This window comes from Pelodiscus sinensis, chromosome 5 (assembly GCF_052426305.1).
Source record: "Pelodiscus sinensis isolate ZL-2025 chromosome 5, ASM5242630v1, whole genome shotgun sequence".
Classification (NCBI taxonomy): domain Eukaryota; kingdom Metazoa; phylum Chordata; order Testudines; family Trionychidae; genus Pelodiscus; species Pelodiscus sinensis.
In genome coordinates this window covers 133,908,149-133,925,258 of record NC_143056.1, presented here as the reverse complement: position 1 = coordinate 133,925,258, position 17,110 = coordinate 133,908,149, and the positions used below count along the sequence as shown (strand labels likewise).

General features: G+C 58.7%; 1 long non-coding RNA gene across 1 annotated transcript; it reads right to left on the bottom strand.

The window, feature by feature from the left end:
- Positions 1-315: 315 nt before the first annotated feature.
- On the bottom strand, positions 316-12,120 carry LOC102459278 (uncharacterized). Its single transcript, XR_012903727.2, has 3 exons — positions 11,794-12,120; positions 5,978-6,392; positions 316-994 (listed from the first exon to the last, which is right to left on the bottom strand). It is a non-coding gene; the product is annotated as an uncharacterized LOC102459278 (long non-coding RNA).
- Between the last annotated feature and the right edge of the window lie 4,990 nt (positions 12,121-17,110).

The following is a 17,110-nucleotide window of genomic DNA, read 5'->3' as shown; positions in this document are numbered from 1 at the left end:
CCAAATGCAAATCCCAACAGCACCACACTCATTCCTGCTCTTTTTTTCTCATCTCTTTTAAGTGGAACTTCCCTCTCCTGCCTCTGGCAGTGTTTTCATGATGAGCTAAGGATCCGTCGATGACTGGAATGCCCAGCCTTTTCTATCCTTAATCACCTGCCTCCCTGCTCCAAAGGCGAAGCTGCAAGCAGCTCAAATTCTGTTGCATTTAAGAGCTGCCTCTAGAGCCAGGGCATGCAGCTACAAGGAGACCTCAAGTATGGAATCCAGGGGTTCAAACTGCAGAGGGAATTACTGAAGCTCCCCCAGATGGCTCCCTTGGGTCTGAGCAGAGCTCAGTGTGATGGGGTCCCCAGTCACATCCAGGGTCTGAGTCGTGCCTGGCACTACATGGTCCTCAATGTCAGCCAGGGTCCTAGCAGTGCCTGGCATGATGGGGTCCCCGATCTCAGCTGGGGTTCCCTGTCTTGGCCGGAGTCTGAGCAGACCCACCGATCACTCACCTGCCTCCGTAGCTGAGTTGAGCTCTATTTCGGCCTCACGTCGGCCTGTCGGCAGCTAGGACTGGGCTGTGTCATTGCTGGGAGAGATGCACTTTGTAGGTGAATACAGTCACCACCAAAAGTCTCATGACTTCTTCTCATTGCTTCAGTTGTGGTAAGTGGGAAACACCCACAGGCAGCTTTTAAGTGGCCTCTCAGGTCCATCAAACAAAACATACTGAAACTGGGTTGGGCTGAACCCGTGTCAATGTCTCATGAAGAAGAAACAATCAGTGAATTGAGGCACAGGGCCCACCAGAAAGACTCTTTTCTGACCAACTTGGTCACGTCAATGCCCTCAGCTGCCAGTTTGTGCCTGGGCATGAAGGCAGTATGCTTCTTTTACTCTTCCTTCATGCACAACTGGCACTGAGTTGAGACCCTGGGGGTGGGAGGAGAGAAGCAGCAGGCTCTGGGCATGGCTGGGAGGGGATGTTAGTCTCTGAACCACCCTGTAGGGAGAAACACAGAGAGTTCCAGCATTAACAACAATCATGTAGCAGGGAGTTCCACAGGTTAACATGCTTTTAACATTAATACTGCACTGTGCCCCCCAAAGCAAGGCCCAAATTCCAGTTGTAGTAAGTTGAGGGTCAGTAACATGGAGTCAGCAGGCCTAAATAGAGGCCTGTAACATGAAAACAGCAACAGGCCTTGCAATCTAGTGAGCAAGACTTTGGTTCAGTAACACAGGAGCCAAGAAAAAGGCCTTACTGATAACTCCGTGATTGTGTAAGTTAGGACACAGGGAGGCACTGGGTACAGATTCTAAGCCCAAAGGGAGTAATGGAACATCTTAGGGAATGTTTTGGTACAAAGCCTCCTTAAACACGAATGCACAGACCGACCTAGGTTCAGGACCAGGTTGGAATTGACAGTATGAAGGATAGTAAGTAAGCCCCCCTTCTGTAAGGTGAGGGGTGGTAACTAGGCAACACAGGGTGGTAACCTGGTACGTAAAGAAATGATGTAAGTTGTTTGTACCTGTCTATAAAAGGACACCGCGGAGGGTGCTCTCCGGCCGACCTGGTACCTTGTCAACGCGGACCATAGTGCCCAGTGGTGTCACATTGGACTGATCTCTGTTACCAACTGGTAGAGCTTCGCATTTGACAATAAACCTGCTCGATTGATTTCAAACCTGGCCTGCATCTGTCATTTCCGGGGCCTCTCAGAGATCTCCTGTGTTGACCCAAGTGCACGGGGTCTAACGCTCTAGATAAAGGGAGCACCGATTGTTGCGCACGCAGGTGAAAGTTTATCATCACCGACGGAGTAGAGGTCCTGTCAGGAGAGCGCCAGGACCACCCTGACCAGACGATGCTGACACTGACAGTCCAGACCACCGGAGGTACTGAGGTACAAGACGCCGAGGTACGACACTTGGGACAGAGACATCGGGAGCCTGGGTACATTGTGCTCCCTCTAACCCGTAATGAACACCCTTCGGTTAGCTCCACTGCTGTTAGCTCCTGAGTTCACCTAGCCCAACGTCCTGGCCCCTCCCTGCCATCCTGGATCAGGCCCAGGGCCTGTTCTACCCGTTATCCTGTCTCCCCGCCACATCCTCTGTACTGGGGTGTTACCAGATTTGCCCAATGCTCATTTCTTAGGGTTACCCTTAGGGAGCTGCAGGAGGGTCATACTTCTATCCGTGTGCTGCTTGTGCTCTCCTATGGAGCCGAATTCTCCCTGCTCCAATTCCCCTCCCACTGGAGCGCCCCTGTAGGAAGTAGGTTCCTCAGGACGGGGTCTTCCCACCTTAGCAACACCCAGACGCTCACCCCACTAACAGCCCGTCTGAGAGGACTGGGGACTCAGCACCCACACGCTGACCCCTCCCATGTCCCTGGACTCAGCAGGCTGGGTTCACAGCAACGCCACACTGCTCCCTCGTGGGCCTTTGGACTCCGTGGGCTGTTTAACAGCAAGTGAAGCTGCCTCCTCATACACCCCCAGGTTCAACACCCCCTATCCCCACTCCCACACCACAATCGTTCCCTGGGATACCACACGATGAGCAAACCCCACAGGAATTTGGGCCCTCCAGGGATCTTTCACTTGGGGACAAGAAGCCTTGTTGCAGAGCGAATGGGGAAGCCAAAACACCCCCTGAGGAAGAGTGAGCGAAAGAAAGAAAGAAAGAAAGAAAGAAAGAAAGAAAGAAAGAAAGAAAGAAGCAACCAGCTTAACAAAGGAAGTGATTGATTTCTGAGTGGTGAATAGAGATCAAACAGTTACAATATTAAATCTAAATGGAAACTCATTACAAATGTTAGGGCTAGCTAACCGTAGAACAGTTTACATAGGGCAGTCAGGATGCTATGCTTGGTGGGGGTGGGGAAGAAGGAAGAGCGAGAGCGAGAGAGACCTCATCACTCCATGGAGCTTGCACTGAGCGGGGTTCCCAGGTGGTGATGGGAGCGGGGGGTCCAGAGGGCAGGAGACAAGCAGAGCAGAGCCCCCAGCACGATCAGACAGGAGATGAAGACGTCTCAATGGAACTGATGCAGTTTTAAATCCAGGTATCAGGACAGTTTTTCTTGGACAGGACAATAGTTGGAAGAGAAAGAGGCGAGACAATAGAGACTGATCATCCCTGGTTAAGGGGGATGTTCCTTGAATGAGCTCACGATGCCACGGGGCAGTGTCGGTATTTTGGACGGCAGTAGGATCGCTACTAGAATTGGTCTGATCATGACTAATTTGGGGGTGAGCAGGCCTGGGTTTGTTGGAGCAGATTTCCCATCAGGCACTGCTCTGCTCCCAGAGTTCGGTGCGGTTCCTGCCTTGGAAGAGCTGGTCTCTATTCTGCGTGCTAATGGAGAGGTCTCTCTGCTCCATCGTCCATGCAGAGGAGGCTGGGGTGTTTCCTTAATTCTATCACCCTTGTCTGGGGGAGTTTAGGTGGGTCTTCCCCGGCCTTTTCCTTGCTTTGCCTTTGGTTCATGCAGAGGCCTGGGAGGAGGGATGGTTTTCCCGGAAGGTCACTACCTGGCTCCCCAAGAACACAGTGCTGGTGGGTAACAGGGGGCAGGCCATGCCTGGACATGCTCTCTGGGGGTCCCAGAGGCAGACGTTGAAGATGGGGAAAACTCTCAGGCACAGGATGGCCCAGATCAGAAGAGAATCTCATGACACTGTAAACTGTCCCTGAGCGAAATAGATCAACTGTGTCACCTGGCTATCAACGGCAGAGTGGACAGCTGGTCTAGTGGGCAGAGCATTGACAGAGTCAGAACTGCTGGGCTCTATCCTTGCTCTGGCAGGGAAGTGGGGTCTAGTGGTTAGATCAGGGGAGCTGGGAGTCAGGATTCGTGGGTTACTGCTCTGGAAGGAGAGTGGGGGCTAGTGGTTCAAAACAGGAGGGCTGGGACCACAATCCTGGTTGATATCTGAGCAGCACCTGGCATGGGCAGGGTCACCCTCATTCACCTGCCTCCAGAGCGGAGCTCTAGTTTGGCCCCACGACCCGCCGGCAGCTGGGACTGGGCTGTGCCCTGCGGGGAGAGAGGCACTTTGCATGTGGACCAAATCCCCACTGAAAGTCTCATGAGTTTCTCATTGTCTCAGCCCCCCCCGCGCTCCCCACAGGGCTCAGCTCCTGCCCCGCTGCAGAGCCCAGCCACAGCCTGTGGGGCGGGAAGCTGTGGCCAGCACAGACACCTCCCAGGGTGCGAAGAGCTCGAGAGGCTGCAGGTGAAACCTGAGACACAAACCCTGCAAAGTCACATTGGGGCCAGCCCTGCCGGCCAGGGGAGAGCAGACTCCAAAGCCGGGTCCCTCAGCCCCCTAGAAACCTCCGTGCTTCCCATCAGGGCACTGGGCTCACTCCTGCCCCCCATTGCTGGTCGGACTCTGTGCCCTGCTCCCCCATCTCCTTGCCAGGGGTCACCCCCATCTCCCTGCTCTCTCACCATTTCCGCAAGCACGACCGCTCTTCGGCAAGAATCCGCAGAGCGTCCTCACTGCCCGCCCGCTCTTGCGCAAGATTTACATTACGGCGCGGTAAGAGAGGGCTTCTTGTGCAAGAGCTACGCTCTTTTTTAACAGGTGGAAGCTCTCTTGCACAAGAGGGCTGTGTGGACGCTCGGCTGGGATTCCTTGTGCAATAAACCACTATGGCTAAAACGGCCATCGGCGCTTTCTTGCACAAAAGAGCGCCCACATGGCCACGGATGCTCTTGTGAAAAAGCACAGCTCGCACATGGCAGTGTGGACATGTTCTTGCACAAGACTTCTTGCACAAGAACCCTTGCTCAAGATGTTCTTGTGCAAGAAACCACCAGTGTACACATAGCCACAGAGAAGAAGCTCAGAACCCGAGCGCTGGAAGAGCCCTCAGGAGGCATCAAGTCCAGCACCTGCCTAAAGCGGGACCCGCCCGACTCAAACAGCCCAGCCGGGGCTTGGTCAGGCTGGGACTTAAATTCCCCTCAGGACAGAGATTCCCCGCCCCCCCCCCCCCCAAGGGAACCCAGCCCAGGGCTTCCCCACCCGCCCAAGGAAAGAGTTCGTCCTAATGTCCCACCCACACCTCCCCCAGTGCAAGGGGAGCCCATCGCTCCTCCCCCTGCCCCCCTGAGAACAGCCTCGCCCCAGCCTCTCTGGACCCCCTGCAGGGAGCTGGAGGCTGCTCTCGGATCCCCCCTCGCTCTGCTCTGCTGCAGCTTGAACAAGCCCCAATTTCCCCGCCCCCCGGCAGGGCCGTGTGTCCCGACTCCAGACCACAGGAGGTGGGGGAGGGGGACGCTTTGTACCCCCAATAACCCCGGGAACCCCCCATTCACCACTCCACTGGGGCAGTGTGGGGCTTGGCACAGCAGATGCCTTGTGACGGATTTAACAAGGGGCAGAGGGGGGCCTTTTAGGTCAGGGCCGGGGTCAGGAGGGACAGTTGAGAGGCAGGACTCCTGGGTTCTCTCCCCGCTCCAGGAGGGGTCTGGGAGCCCAGAGATCTCCCTCCCCCCCGCTGGTGGTGACCGTCCCGGGCCCGGCCGGGCTGAGGACCCAGGCGTGCGGGGAGGGGCAGTTCTGGGGGCTCCCCCCGCTGACTTCAGAGGCGCGTCTCCCTGCAGCTGCAGCAAAGCCGGGGAGGGGGGCGGATGGTGGGAGAAAGCAGCTGTGATCTCAGCCGCTCTTCCTGTCGCCAGCAGCTCACATGCGCGGCTCAAGTCCTGCCGGGGGCGGCAGCCAGTTTGGAGGGGAGCTGGGTGCCAGACGGAGGAGGGGGCTGCAGGAATCTCTGCCCTGCCCCTTTGCTTCCAGGCTGGGCTCTGAGACGCTGTCCCAGCGGGCGCGCGCTGCTCGGAGCCACCCGGATCCCGGGCTCCTGTGTTGGGCCCGTGACCTCAGTGGCCTTTCTGTGTGAATCCCGCCCTGTGGGGTGAGATGCGGGGTGCGGTGGGGGCATCTCTGCATACTCCTGCTCTAACCTGCTGGGGGAAGCGCTGTCCCGCCATGCTCCTGCCTCCACAGCGAAGTTGAGCTAGGACTGGGCTGTGTCAGTGCTGGGAGAGATGCACTTTGCAGGTGAATTCAGTCACCACCAAAACTCTCATATTTCTTTTCATTGCTTCAGCTGTGGTCAGTGGGAAACACCCCCAGGCAGCTTTTAGGTGGCTTCCTAGGTCCATCAAACAAAACATACTGAAACTGGGATGAGTCCAGGCACTGAAAAGTCTCCTTTCCTTCCCTCCACTGCCAGGTTGTGCCTGGGCATGAAGGCAGTATGCTTCTCGTACTCTTCCTTTGTGCACAACTGGCATCGAGTTGAAACTCTGGGGGTGGGAGGAGAGAAGCAGCAGGCTCTGGGCATGGCGGGGAGGGGATGTTAGTCTCTGAAGCACCCTGTAGGGAAAAACACAGAGAGTTCCTGCATTAACAACAGTCAGGCAGCAGGGAGTTCCACAGATTAACATGCTGTTAAAGTTAATACCACACTGGGCTCCCCAAAGTAGGGCCCGAATACCAGTGACATCGAGAGTCTGGGTACATTGCGCTCCCTCCAACCCGTAATGAACACCTTTTGTTTAGGGACACTGCACTTAGCCCAGATGAGACCCAGGGCCTGTTCTACCCGGTATCCTGTTCCCCCCGCCACATACTCTGTAGTGGGGGCAGGCCATACCTGGACATGTTCCAGTTTGGCCCACGACCCGTTGGCAGCTAGGGCTGTGCCCCTGCTGGGAGAGATGCACTTTGTACGTGGACCAAGTCCCCACTGAAAGTCTCATGAGGTTCTCATTGTCTCAGCCCCCCCCGTGCTCCCCACAGGGCTCAGCTCCTGCCCCGCTGCAGAGCCCAACCACAGCCTGTGGGGCGGGAAGCTGTGGCCAGCACAGACACCCCCCGGGGTGTGAAGAGCTAGAGAGGCTGCAGGTGAAACCTGAGAGAGACAAACCCTGCAAAGTCACATTGGGGCCAGCCCTGCCGGCCAGGGGAGAGCAGACTCCAAAGCCGGGTCCCTCAGCCCCTAGAAACCTCCGTGCTTCCCATCAGGGCACTGGGCTCACTCCTGCCCCCTATTGCTGATCGGACTCTGTGCCTTGCTCCCCCATCTCCTTGCCAGGGGTCACTCCCATCTCCCTGCTCTCTCACCCTTCTCAGGTTCGGCCTTGCCATGAGGTGAGCGGAGGCAGCCGGCTCTGGTGCCAGAGTGCGGTGGGGAGGGTGGGGTGGAAAGGAGGGGCACTAGGACCCAGAGTGTAGAAACAAGGGGTAGGCCTACCCAGATCATGATTACTCTGGGGTGGGGGAGCCCCTTTGCCCCCCCCCTGCCCACTAGGCACCCACGTGTCTGGTAGGGCAGGAGGTGGCTCCGGGCACATCCCACCCCCAGGCCAATCAGGGCTCGAGGGTGGGAGAGCGCGGGACGCTTCCTCCTGCCTTGGTGCCGCGTGGTGCTCGCAAGGTGGGGGAAGAGCAGGGAAAACTTCACGTGCTCCCCTGCCCCCACGCCCTGATTGGCCTGGGGCAGGGACACAGCAGGGCCTCTGCGGACCAGGTCCAACCCACGGAGGGCCTTTTGCCTAACTGAGCTACGGCTGTGTCTAGACTGGCCAGTTTTTCCGGAAAATCAGCCGCTTTTCTGGAAAAACTTGCCAGCTGTCTACACTGGCCGCTTGAATTTCCGCAAAAGCACTGACTTCCTAGTGCCTGAAATCAGGGCTTCTCGTGGAAATACTATGCTGCTCCTGTTCGGGCAAAAGTCCCTTTTGCGCAAAACTTTTGCACAAAAAGGCCAGTGTAGACAGCTGGGATTTGTTTTGCGTAAAAAAGCCCCGATCGCGAAAATGGTGATCGGGGCTTTTTTTGCGCAAAAGCGCGTCTAGATTGGCCACGGATGCTTTTCCGGAAAAGCACTTTTTGCAGAAAAGCGTCGGTGCCAATCTAGACGCTCTTTTCCGAAAACTTTTCCGTTAAAAGCATTTCCGGAAAATCATGCCAGTCTAGACGTAGCCAAAGTGAAAATGTTTTGTTAGTCTTGAAAGTGCTACTCGACTGTTTTGTTGTTTAAGTTTTTCCTGTTACAGACTAACTCAGCCACCCCTCTGACGCTTATAAAACGACGTTCTGTACGACACCACTCCTTTCTGCCTCCCTGTTTCCTTTCTCCTTTGGCCAGGTGGGCAGGCAGGAGTGTTGGTGAAAATAGATCAGCTGGTGCTGGAGAATCAGAGCCTCCATTCTAAAGGAGTTGGCATTACTGAAGTGCTTCTCGCGCAAATATGGCCATTCTCACGCAAGGATCCACAAAGCATCCACGGTTTGTCTAAACTACATGGCTCCATCGATAGAGCCATGTAGATTAGGCTGATCGGCAAAGGGAAACGAAGCCGCGATTTAAATAATCGCGGCTTCATTTACATTTAAATGGCTGCTGCGCTGAGCCGACAAACAGCTGATCAGCTGTTTGTCGGCTCAGCACGCTAGTCTGAACGCTCCCGCACCGAACTGAAAGCCCTTTATCAACCTCCCCATTATGCCTCGTAGGATGAGGTTTACCGGGGAGGTCGATAAAGGGCTTTCATGTTGGCAGTGGAGCGTCCAGACTGCCCCGATCTGCCGACAAACAGCTGATCGGCAGAGCGGGGCAGCCATTTAAATTTAAATGAAGCCGCGATTATTTGAATCGTGACTTCATTTCCCTTTGCCGAACAAAGAAATCTACATGGCTCCGTCGACGGAGCCATGTAGTCTAGATGTACCCCCACACTGCCCACCCGCTCTTGCGCAAGGAAATTTACCGTACGGCGTGGTAAGAGAGGGCGTCTTGTGCCAGAGCTATGCTCTTTTTCATCAGGTGTAACCCTCTTGTGCAGGAGCTCTTGCGCAAGAGCACAGTGTGGACGTTCGGCAGGGATTTCTTGCACAAGAAAGCCCTTTGGCTAAAACAGCCATCAGAGCTTTCTTGTGCAAGAGAGGGTCCGCACTGCCATGGATGCTCTTGCACAAAAGCACAGCTCGCACATGGCAGTGTGGATGTGTTCTTGCACAAGACTTCTTGCACATGAACCCTTGCACAAGATGTTTTTGTGCAAGCAGCCAGGGTTGACATAGCCTTTGTTGCAGATTTTCCATCTCCCAGTTGCAAGCGCACTGCGTGGGAAGCTGTGGCCAGCACACACCCCTCCCAGGGGGTCAGAAGCTAAAGAGGGTCCCCAGTAAGGGAAGTCCTACAAGGACACTCTGGCTATGTTTACACTGGCCAGTTCTTGCGCAAGAAATATGCAAATGAGGCTGATCATGGAATATTGCCGAGCCTCATTTGCATACCTAATGAGCCGCCATTTTCACGGAGGAGGCTTTTGCACAGAAGGAGCGTCTACACTGGCCCTTCTTGAGCAACAAAAACCCTCTTGCGCGATGCAACGTCGATTATTTCCAGGACTGGGCTCACTCCTGCGCCCCATTGCTGGTAGGACCCTGTGCCCTGCACCCCCATCATTCTCAGGTTCAGCCTTACCATGAGAAGTGAGGCAGCCGCGCGGGCGGGCGTGAGTGTGTGTGTGACAGAGAGAGAGAGAAGGACCGTGTGTGTGTGTGTGTGTGTGTGTGTGTGTGTGTGTGTGTGAGAGAGAGAAGGACCCAGAGTGTAGAAAATTGTGTCTGCTGCTGGTGCGTGTGTGTTCTCTCTGCGTTAGATGCACAGGATGGGGAGAGCTGCGCTGGAGGAAGGAGGGTGCAAGAGACACAACAGGAGGCAGGAGAAATGGGGCACTGGGGGCGTCATTTGAACTCCCCACCCCAGGGGCCAAAATGTTGTGGGCCGGCCCTGGTCATTCCGTGCAACGGTGCCCTCTCTTCCAGCATCCTGTTCCTCCACCAGGGTGCCCCCCCGCTTTGCTTTTCCTCTTCTCCCGTGGAGCTCACAGACAGGCAGAGAAGAGCCCCAGAACCCAGAGCGGGCAGAGCCCTCAGGAGGCATCAGGTCCAGCCCCTGCCCAAAGCGGGACCCGCCCAACTCAACCATCCCAGCCAGGGCTGGGTCAGGCCGGGACTGAAACACCCCTCGGACAAAGATCCCCCCCCCCCCCCCGCCAGGGAACCCAGCCCAGGGCCTCCCCACCCGCCCAGGGAAAGAGTTTGTCCCAATGTCCCACCCACACCTCCCCCAGTGCAAGGGGAGCCCATCGCTCCTCCCCCTGCCCCCCTGAGAACAGCCTCTCTGGGCCCCCTGCAGGGAGCTGGAGGCTGCTCTCGGATCCCCCCTTGCTCTGCTCTGCTGCAGCCTGAACAAGCCCCAATCCCCCCGCCCCCCGGCAGGGCCGTGTGTCCCGACTCCAGACCACAGGAGGTGGGGGAGGGGGACGCTTTGTACCCCCAATGACACCGGGAGCCCCCCATTCACCACTCCACTGGGGCAGTGTGGGGCTTGGCACAGCAGATGCCTTGTGATGGATTTAACATGGGGGGCGGGCCATCCTTAGGATTTATGGTGCCCTCCATGAGATTATTAAACTGGTGCCCCTAGGCCTGACTTGCTCTTCCACCCCCACTCCCTCCCCTTCCCAGAGATCCCAGCAGCCACCCCCCTCCCTCAGACTGTGCTGCAGGCAGCGCATTCGACTCTCACTAGGACCCAGCCCTGCTGTTCCATGCTCCACTGCTTCCCGTCATAGGCGTGCGCAGCACATTTCATTAGGGTGCGCACCCACAGAATTTTTTAAAATGTACTTTGATTCCCCCATTAGCCACACCCCTAAGCCCCATTAGCCAGGCCTCTGGAGGCAACCCTTTCAGGGCAAGATAAACACATGACCAAAAGTAAGAGGTGTCATGTGACCTCCCCCCTCCCCCAAGGACTTTTCCCACCATCCTCCTACCAATAGGGGTCAGATTGGCCCCCACCAACCCCCCCTCATGCAACTATCCTGCAGTTGCATTAACCCCAATGTGTGTGACATTAACTCGGGGCCGAGAGGCTGGGGGAAGGGTTCCCTCTAAGTTTCCTCCCATGAGCAGAATGGATTTTGTGTTGTGCACCAGTACTGAGTTCATGCGGCTTGTTCGGACGTGCCACTGTGGCACCCACGTTATTAATAAATATCTTATAAACCTCTGCCTTTGCCCTCTGCTGCCCTGTCTCCCCTTGCTCCATCAGCTCCCCAACCCCTCACCCTCGTCTGCTGTCCTGACTCCTGCCCTCAGCCCTCCTGAGACCTGCTCCCTTCCACCAGCCTCTCTCCCCCCACCGTGCCCACTCCTCCCGTAGCCCCACTCCGATCATGTGAGCTACCCCTCCTCATCCCCTCTCCTAACACCTCCCTCTACACACCTGCCCTGCCTCTCGCCTCTGGTGCTGGTCAGTCCCCTGCAGGTGTCTGCCCTTCTGCTTCTCCCCAGAATCCCCTGACACCTGCACCTTCCCTTAGCCCTGCACCCTCCTGGTGCCTCCCCCTTCCCTTACTGCCCCGCCCCCTTTTTCCCTGATGCCCACCCCCTCACCACTCTCTGCCCCTGTTCCCCTCACACCCCTCTTTGCCTTCACACGATTTGCTCCATCCCCACCCCTTCTTTCAAGCCTTCTCTCAGCACTTCCCCCCTCTGGCCCCCAATACCGTTCCCTTTTCCTCTCCTCTCCCACCACCACCCTGTCCCCCTCCCACTGACACCTCCCCTCCTGCCCTTTTCCTCACTGTCTGCACTTGGCCCCCCGGCATTTGTCTCTCCTCCACCCCTCCCTTGGTGCCTTCCCCCTTCTCCCGACCTGCCCCCTCCCCTCGGCACAAGCCCCTTCCTCTCCCACCTTCTGCCTTCCCGTTTGCAGGGCTGGACTCTGCTGCGATCCGGTCCCAGAAGTGCCCGCAGCCCGGGCTCCAGAGGACGTATCGGAGCCGGGCCGCTCGGCGCTCCGGCCCATCCCAGCCCGGCCGGTCCTGCCCGCGCCCCGCTCGGCGCGTCTCCTGCCCAGCCGGGGCTCGGCTGCTTTTCAAAACGGCGCCGCCACGCCCAGCCCCGCGCGATCCCTGCAGCTGCAGCAAGAGGTGGGGGGGGGGGGGGGGTGCGGTCCCCGCCGCTCTTCCTGCCGCCAGCAGCTCACACGTGCGGCTGCAGCCAGGTTGGGGGGGGCCCGGATACCGGGGGGGGGGGGCTGCGGGACTCCCCCTCCCAGCCCGGGCTCCGAGACTCCACCCGCTGCCCCAGCGAGCGCGCGCTGCTCAGGCTCGTCCCGATCCCGTGCTCCTGGCCGGGGCCCGTGACGTCACTGGCTCCTGCTCCATCCCGCTCGGGGAAGCGCATCTGGCCACGCCCCGCCCTGCCATTGGCTGCAGGCCCTGCCCCGCCGCTCCCATTGGCTGGGGGCCGCGCGCACTGGGAGCTGCGGAGGAGCCGGCTCCGATTCGTGCTGCAGCCCCCGGTATTCCCGCAGCAGCGCCCGGGGCAGGCAGGGAGCCTGAGTCCGCCCCACTGCGCCCCCGCGGGGAGTGCCCCAGCCCCGACCTCTGCCCCAGCCCTGAGCCCCCTCCCACTCCCTGCCCCCCAACCCCGCCCACATCCTCACTCCCTCCCCCACCAGCACCCCAACCCTCTGCCCCAGCCCTGAGCCCCTCCCACACCCTGCCCCCCAACCCCGCCCACATCCTCACTCCCTCCCCCACCAGCACCCCAACCCTCTGCCCCAGCCCTGAGCCCCTCCCACACCCTGCACCCCAACCCCCCAACATCCTAACTCCCTCCCCCACCAGCACCCCAACCCTCTGCCCCAGCCCTGAGCCCCCCCACACCCTGCTCCCCAACCCCCCACATCCTAACTCCCTCCCACACCAGCACCCCAACCCTCTGCCCCAGCCCTGAGCCCCTCCCACACCCTGCCCCCCAACCCCCCCACATCCTAACTCCCTCCCACACCAGCACCCCAACCCTCTGCCCCAGCCCTGAGCCCCTCCCACACCCTGCCCCCAACCCCCCCACATCCTAACTCCCTCCCCCACCAGCACCCCAACCCTCTGCCCCAGCCCTGAGCCCCTCCCACACCCTGCCCCCCAACCCTGCCCACATCCTCACTTCCCCCACCAGCACCCCAACACTCTGCCCCAGCCCTGAGCCCCCTCCCACACCCTGCTCCCCAACCCTGCCCACATCCTCACTCCCTCCCCCACCAGCACCCCAACCCTCTGCCCCAGCCCTGAGCCCCCTCCCACACCCTGCCCCCCAACCCCCCCACATCCTAACTCCCTCCCCCACCAGCACCCCAACCCTCTGCCCCAGCCCTGAGCCCCTCCCACACCCTGCCCCCCAACCCCCTCCCACATCCTAACTCCCTCCCCCACCAGCACCCCAACCCTCTGCCCCAGCCCTGAGCCCCCCCACACCCTGCACCCAACCCCCTCCCACATCCTAACTCCCTCCCCCATCAACACCCCAACTCTCTGCCCCAGCCCTGAGCCCCTCCCACACCCTGCCCCCCAGCCCCCTCCCACATCCTAACTCCCTCCCCCACCAGCACCCCAACCCTCTGCCCCAGCCCTGAGCCCCCCCACACCCTGCACCCAACCCCCTCCCACATCCTAACTCCCTCCCCCACCAGCACCCCAACCCTCTGCCCCAGCCCTGAGCCCCCTCCCACACCCTGCCCCCCAACCTCCTCCCACATCCTAACTCCCTCCCCCACCAGCACCCCAACTCTCTGCCCCAGCCCTGAGCCCCACCCACACCCTGCACCCAACCCCCTCCCACATCCTAACTCCCTCCCCCACCAGCACCCCAACCCTCTGCCCCAGCCCTGAGCCCCACCCACACCCTGCACCCAACCCCCTCCCACATCCTAACTCCCTCCCCCACCAGCACCCCAACCAGCTGCCCCAGCCCTGAGCCCCTCCCACACCCTGCCCCCAACCCCCTCCCACATCCTAACTCCCTCCCCCACACCCTGCACCCCAACACTCTGCCCCAGCCCTGAGCCCCCTCCCACACCCTGCTCCCCAACCCCCTCTCACATCCTAACTCCCTCCCCCACCAGCACCCCAACCCTCTGCCCCAGCCCTGAGCCCCTCCCACACCCTGCCCCCCAACCTCCTCCCACATCCTAACTCCCTCCCCCACCAGCACCCCAACCCTCTGCCCCAGCCCTGAGCCCCACCCACACCCTGCACCCCAACCCCTTCCCACATCCTAACTCCCTCTCCCACCAGCACCCCAACCCTCTGCCCCAGCCCTGAGCCCCTCCCACACTCTGCACCTGCACTCAGCACCCTTTACCCCAGAGCCTGCACCCCCAGCCAGACCCCCCTTCCCCTCCCCACTCAAACCCTCTGCCCCGCCAGAACCATCCCTCTCCACTCCCCTCCCCCATCACTCTTCCTAAAAGCCAAATGGGCATCGACGGTGTTACTCCCTGCAATCAGATTATCGCTTGCATTGCGCTGTGACTGGCTAGTCACTGGCCATGGAAGGGGGTTGCCAGGTGACAGGATCTGTACAAAATTCAAGTGACTCTCCCCCCTGCGGTCCCCCAGGCCGGGCTGTAGGATGAATTTTTGCTTCTCCCTCCAGCATCAGGACTGGCCCGTGGTCCTGGGAGAGCGACACTTGGAGACGTCTGTGTTGGACCCTGGGTCTTGTCAATGTTGCAGTGTCCTTATTGGCCCCGCCCACCCTTCATCTACCCCCCTCCAGCTCCCACCTCCGCCCATCCTGCTGTGCCCGGCAGCTCGGAGTATTGTCCAGGGCGCTGCAGCAACTCCCAGCCCAGGGAAGGGCTCAGGCCCAGGCGGCAGTGGGATGGAGGTGGGCCGTGCCAGCTAGGACCATGGACCCTGCTGGGGCTTGCTCTGAGGTCACTGGTGTGTTGGGGGGCAGAGAGAGAAGAGGGGAGGAAAGAGCTAAGGATTGATGCTCTCTGGTCCAGATGCATTTCAAAGGCATCCCCTGCAGCTCTCTGGAGCTGCTGAACCTGTCAGCTGCTACACAGGATCTAGCTTTCACTCTGGGGGCAGATCTGGAGCTCAGCCCTCTCCCCACCCCAAACTCCTCTGCCAACCCCTTCCCTGCACGGCCAGGACTGACACGCAAGTGCAGTTTGCTGATCAACCATTGGGTGCTGCAGGATCCAGGCTGCCACCTGCTGGAGGGAATCGGAGCTCCCCATTAGCGCAGAACTATCACTCATTCCCCAGCCTCTGGAGCCAGGCATGTCATGGGGACAGATCAGAACCAGCGCCCCCTAGTGGGGAAAGGCCCCATGTCCCATTCCCCAGCCCGTCCCCCTGGGGCCAGATCAGAGCTGAATCGCCTTAGATTAGAAGAAACATTCCTCACATCCCCTCCGAGATCCCTTGGGAATAGCAAGGTCTCCCATTCTCAGCCATGAACAATCCAGCCCAGCTTCCTGTATCTCTTCCCCACCCTCCCCACTCTGTCCCTGACATAAGCCACCCCCTTGACTGGCGTTAGCCACATCACACGGGATTCCCCGTTGCAGCAAATTCATCCCTCTCCTTAGCACCCCCGTCTGGCCATGCCTGACTCCTCTCCAGCCCACAGCACCCCCTAGTGTTCCCAAGCAGGCATTGCAGCTGCTCTGTTCTACCCTAAAATGGGGTGCAGCTCATTGAGATTAGAAGAATTACAAAGGCTTCCAGTTTAGAAATATGAGGCAGGGAGATACATTCCCAAAATCTAGAGACCTGGTACAGTCAAGGAGCTGTGATGTGATTGGAATAACACAGACCTGATGGGACGACTGACATGATTGGAGCACTGTCCTAGATGGGTACAAAGTATTCAGGAAGGACAAATGGAGGAGAAAAGGTGGAGGAGTTGCACTGTGTGTCAGAGAGCAGTAGGAAATCTTTGATGATCTTAAGCACGGAAAGGAAGCTCACAAGAAGTGGGAACTCGGTCAGATGCTCAGTGACGGGGATAAAATACTGATCAAGCATGCAGGGGTGTAATCAGAAAAGCCAAAGCCCAACCGGAGTTGCAGCTGGTGAGGGACGTGAAGGACAACTAGACAGCAATCTATGGGAACGTTAGCAACCAGGTGAGGGAAAGTGTAGGACTGTTACTGAATGGGGAAGGCAGCCTAGTGCCCGATGATGTGGGAAAGGTTGACGTACTCGGTGCTTTTTTTGCAGCTGTGGAGTGCTGCATCCAGTTTTGAGCTCTCCACTACAGAAAGGATGTGGACACATTGGAGAGGGTCCAGCGGAGGGCGACCACAGTGATTTGGGCGCTGGAGCACATCACCCATGAGGAGAGGCTGAGGGATATGGGTTTGTTTAGTCTGCAGAAGAGAAGAGGGAGTGGGGATTAGAGAGCAACCCTCAACTACTTGCAGGGGGCATCCAAAGAGGATGCAGAGAGGCTGTTCTCCATGGCAGGTTGCAGAACAAGGAGCAATGGTCTCATGTTGCAGTGGAGAAGGTCTCGGTTGCATCTCAGAAAAAACGATTTCTGTAGGAGACTGAGGAAGCAGTGTGATGGGGTCTCTAGGAAGGGGGTGGAATCTCCATAGTAGACTTGATGGCCTCTTGAGCTCTCTTTCCAACCTCATCTACTATAAGTCTGTGAACGAACTCACCCCACATCCGATGGTTGTCCAGGGCCTGGAACTACTCCCACTTCTCCTGGCATGCTCCAGACAGGTATGGATCTCGTGGGGAGGGGGAGGGTCGCGAAGAGAGGAGCATCAAGGCACCTCGTCAGCTCCATGATGTCCTACCCTACATTCCGTATCACTGCATCTCTCCGCGGGTGGGCACCCTGGTGCTGTCCAGGCCAAAGAGGTAGGTGTGCTCCTTCCCCACATCCCACCAATACTGTGTTGGCTGAAAGCGCACCACAGCCCTGCACCCCACAGAATGAGGGGGGTCCCTCTCGGGGTCAGTGGGTGGCCACGCAGTTGAAGTCTGAGCCCCGATTCAGAGAGGGCTATCACCGCGGCAGGACAAGGGCTTCTTCCAGGTCCAACCAACCAGTCGACGGCCAGTAAGCACGGGTAAGCAGTCTGTCTCCTCGTTCAGGAGGGGTTCAGGCACCTTGGCGGGGAGACTGCCAACCAATCAAGGAGTGGCAGGGGGAACGTGGACCCTCCCTACACCACGGCACTCCAGCCCAGGGCC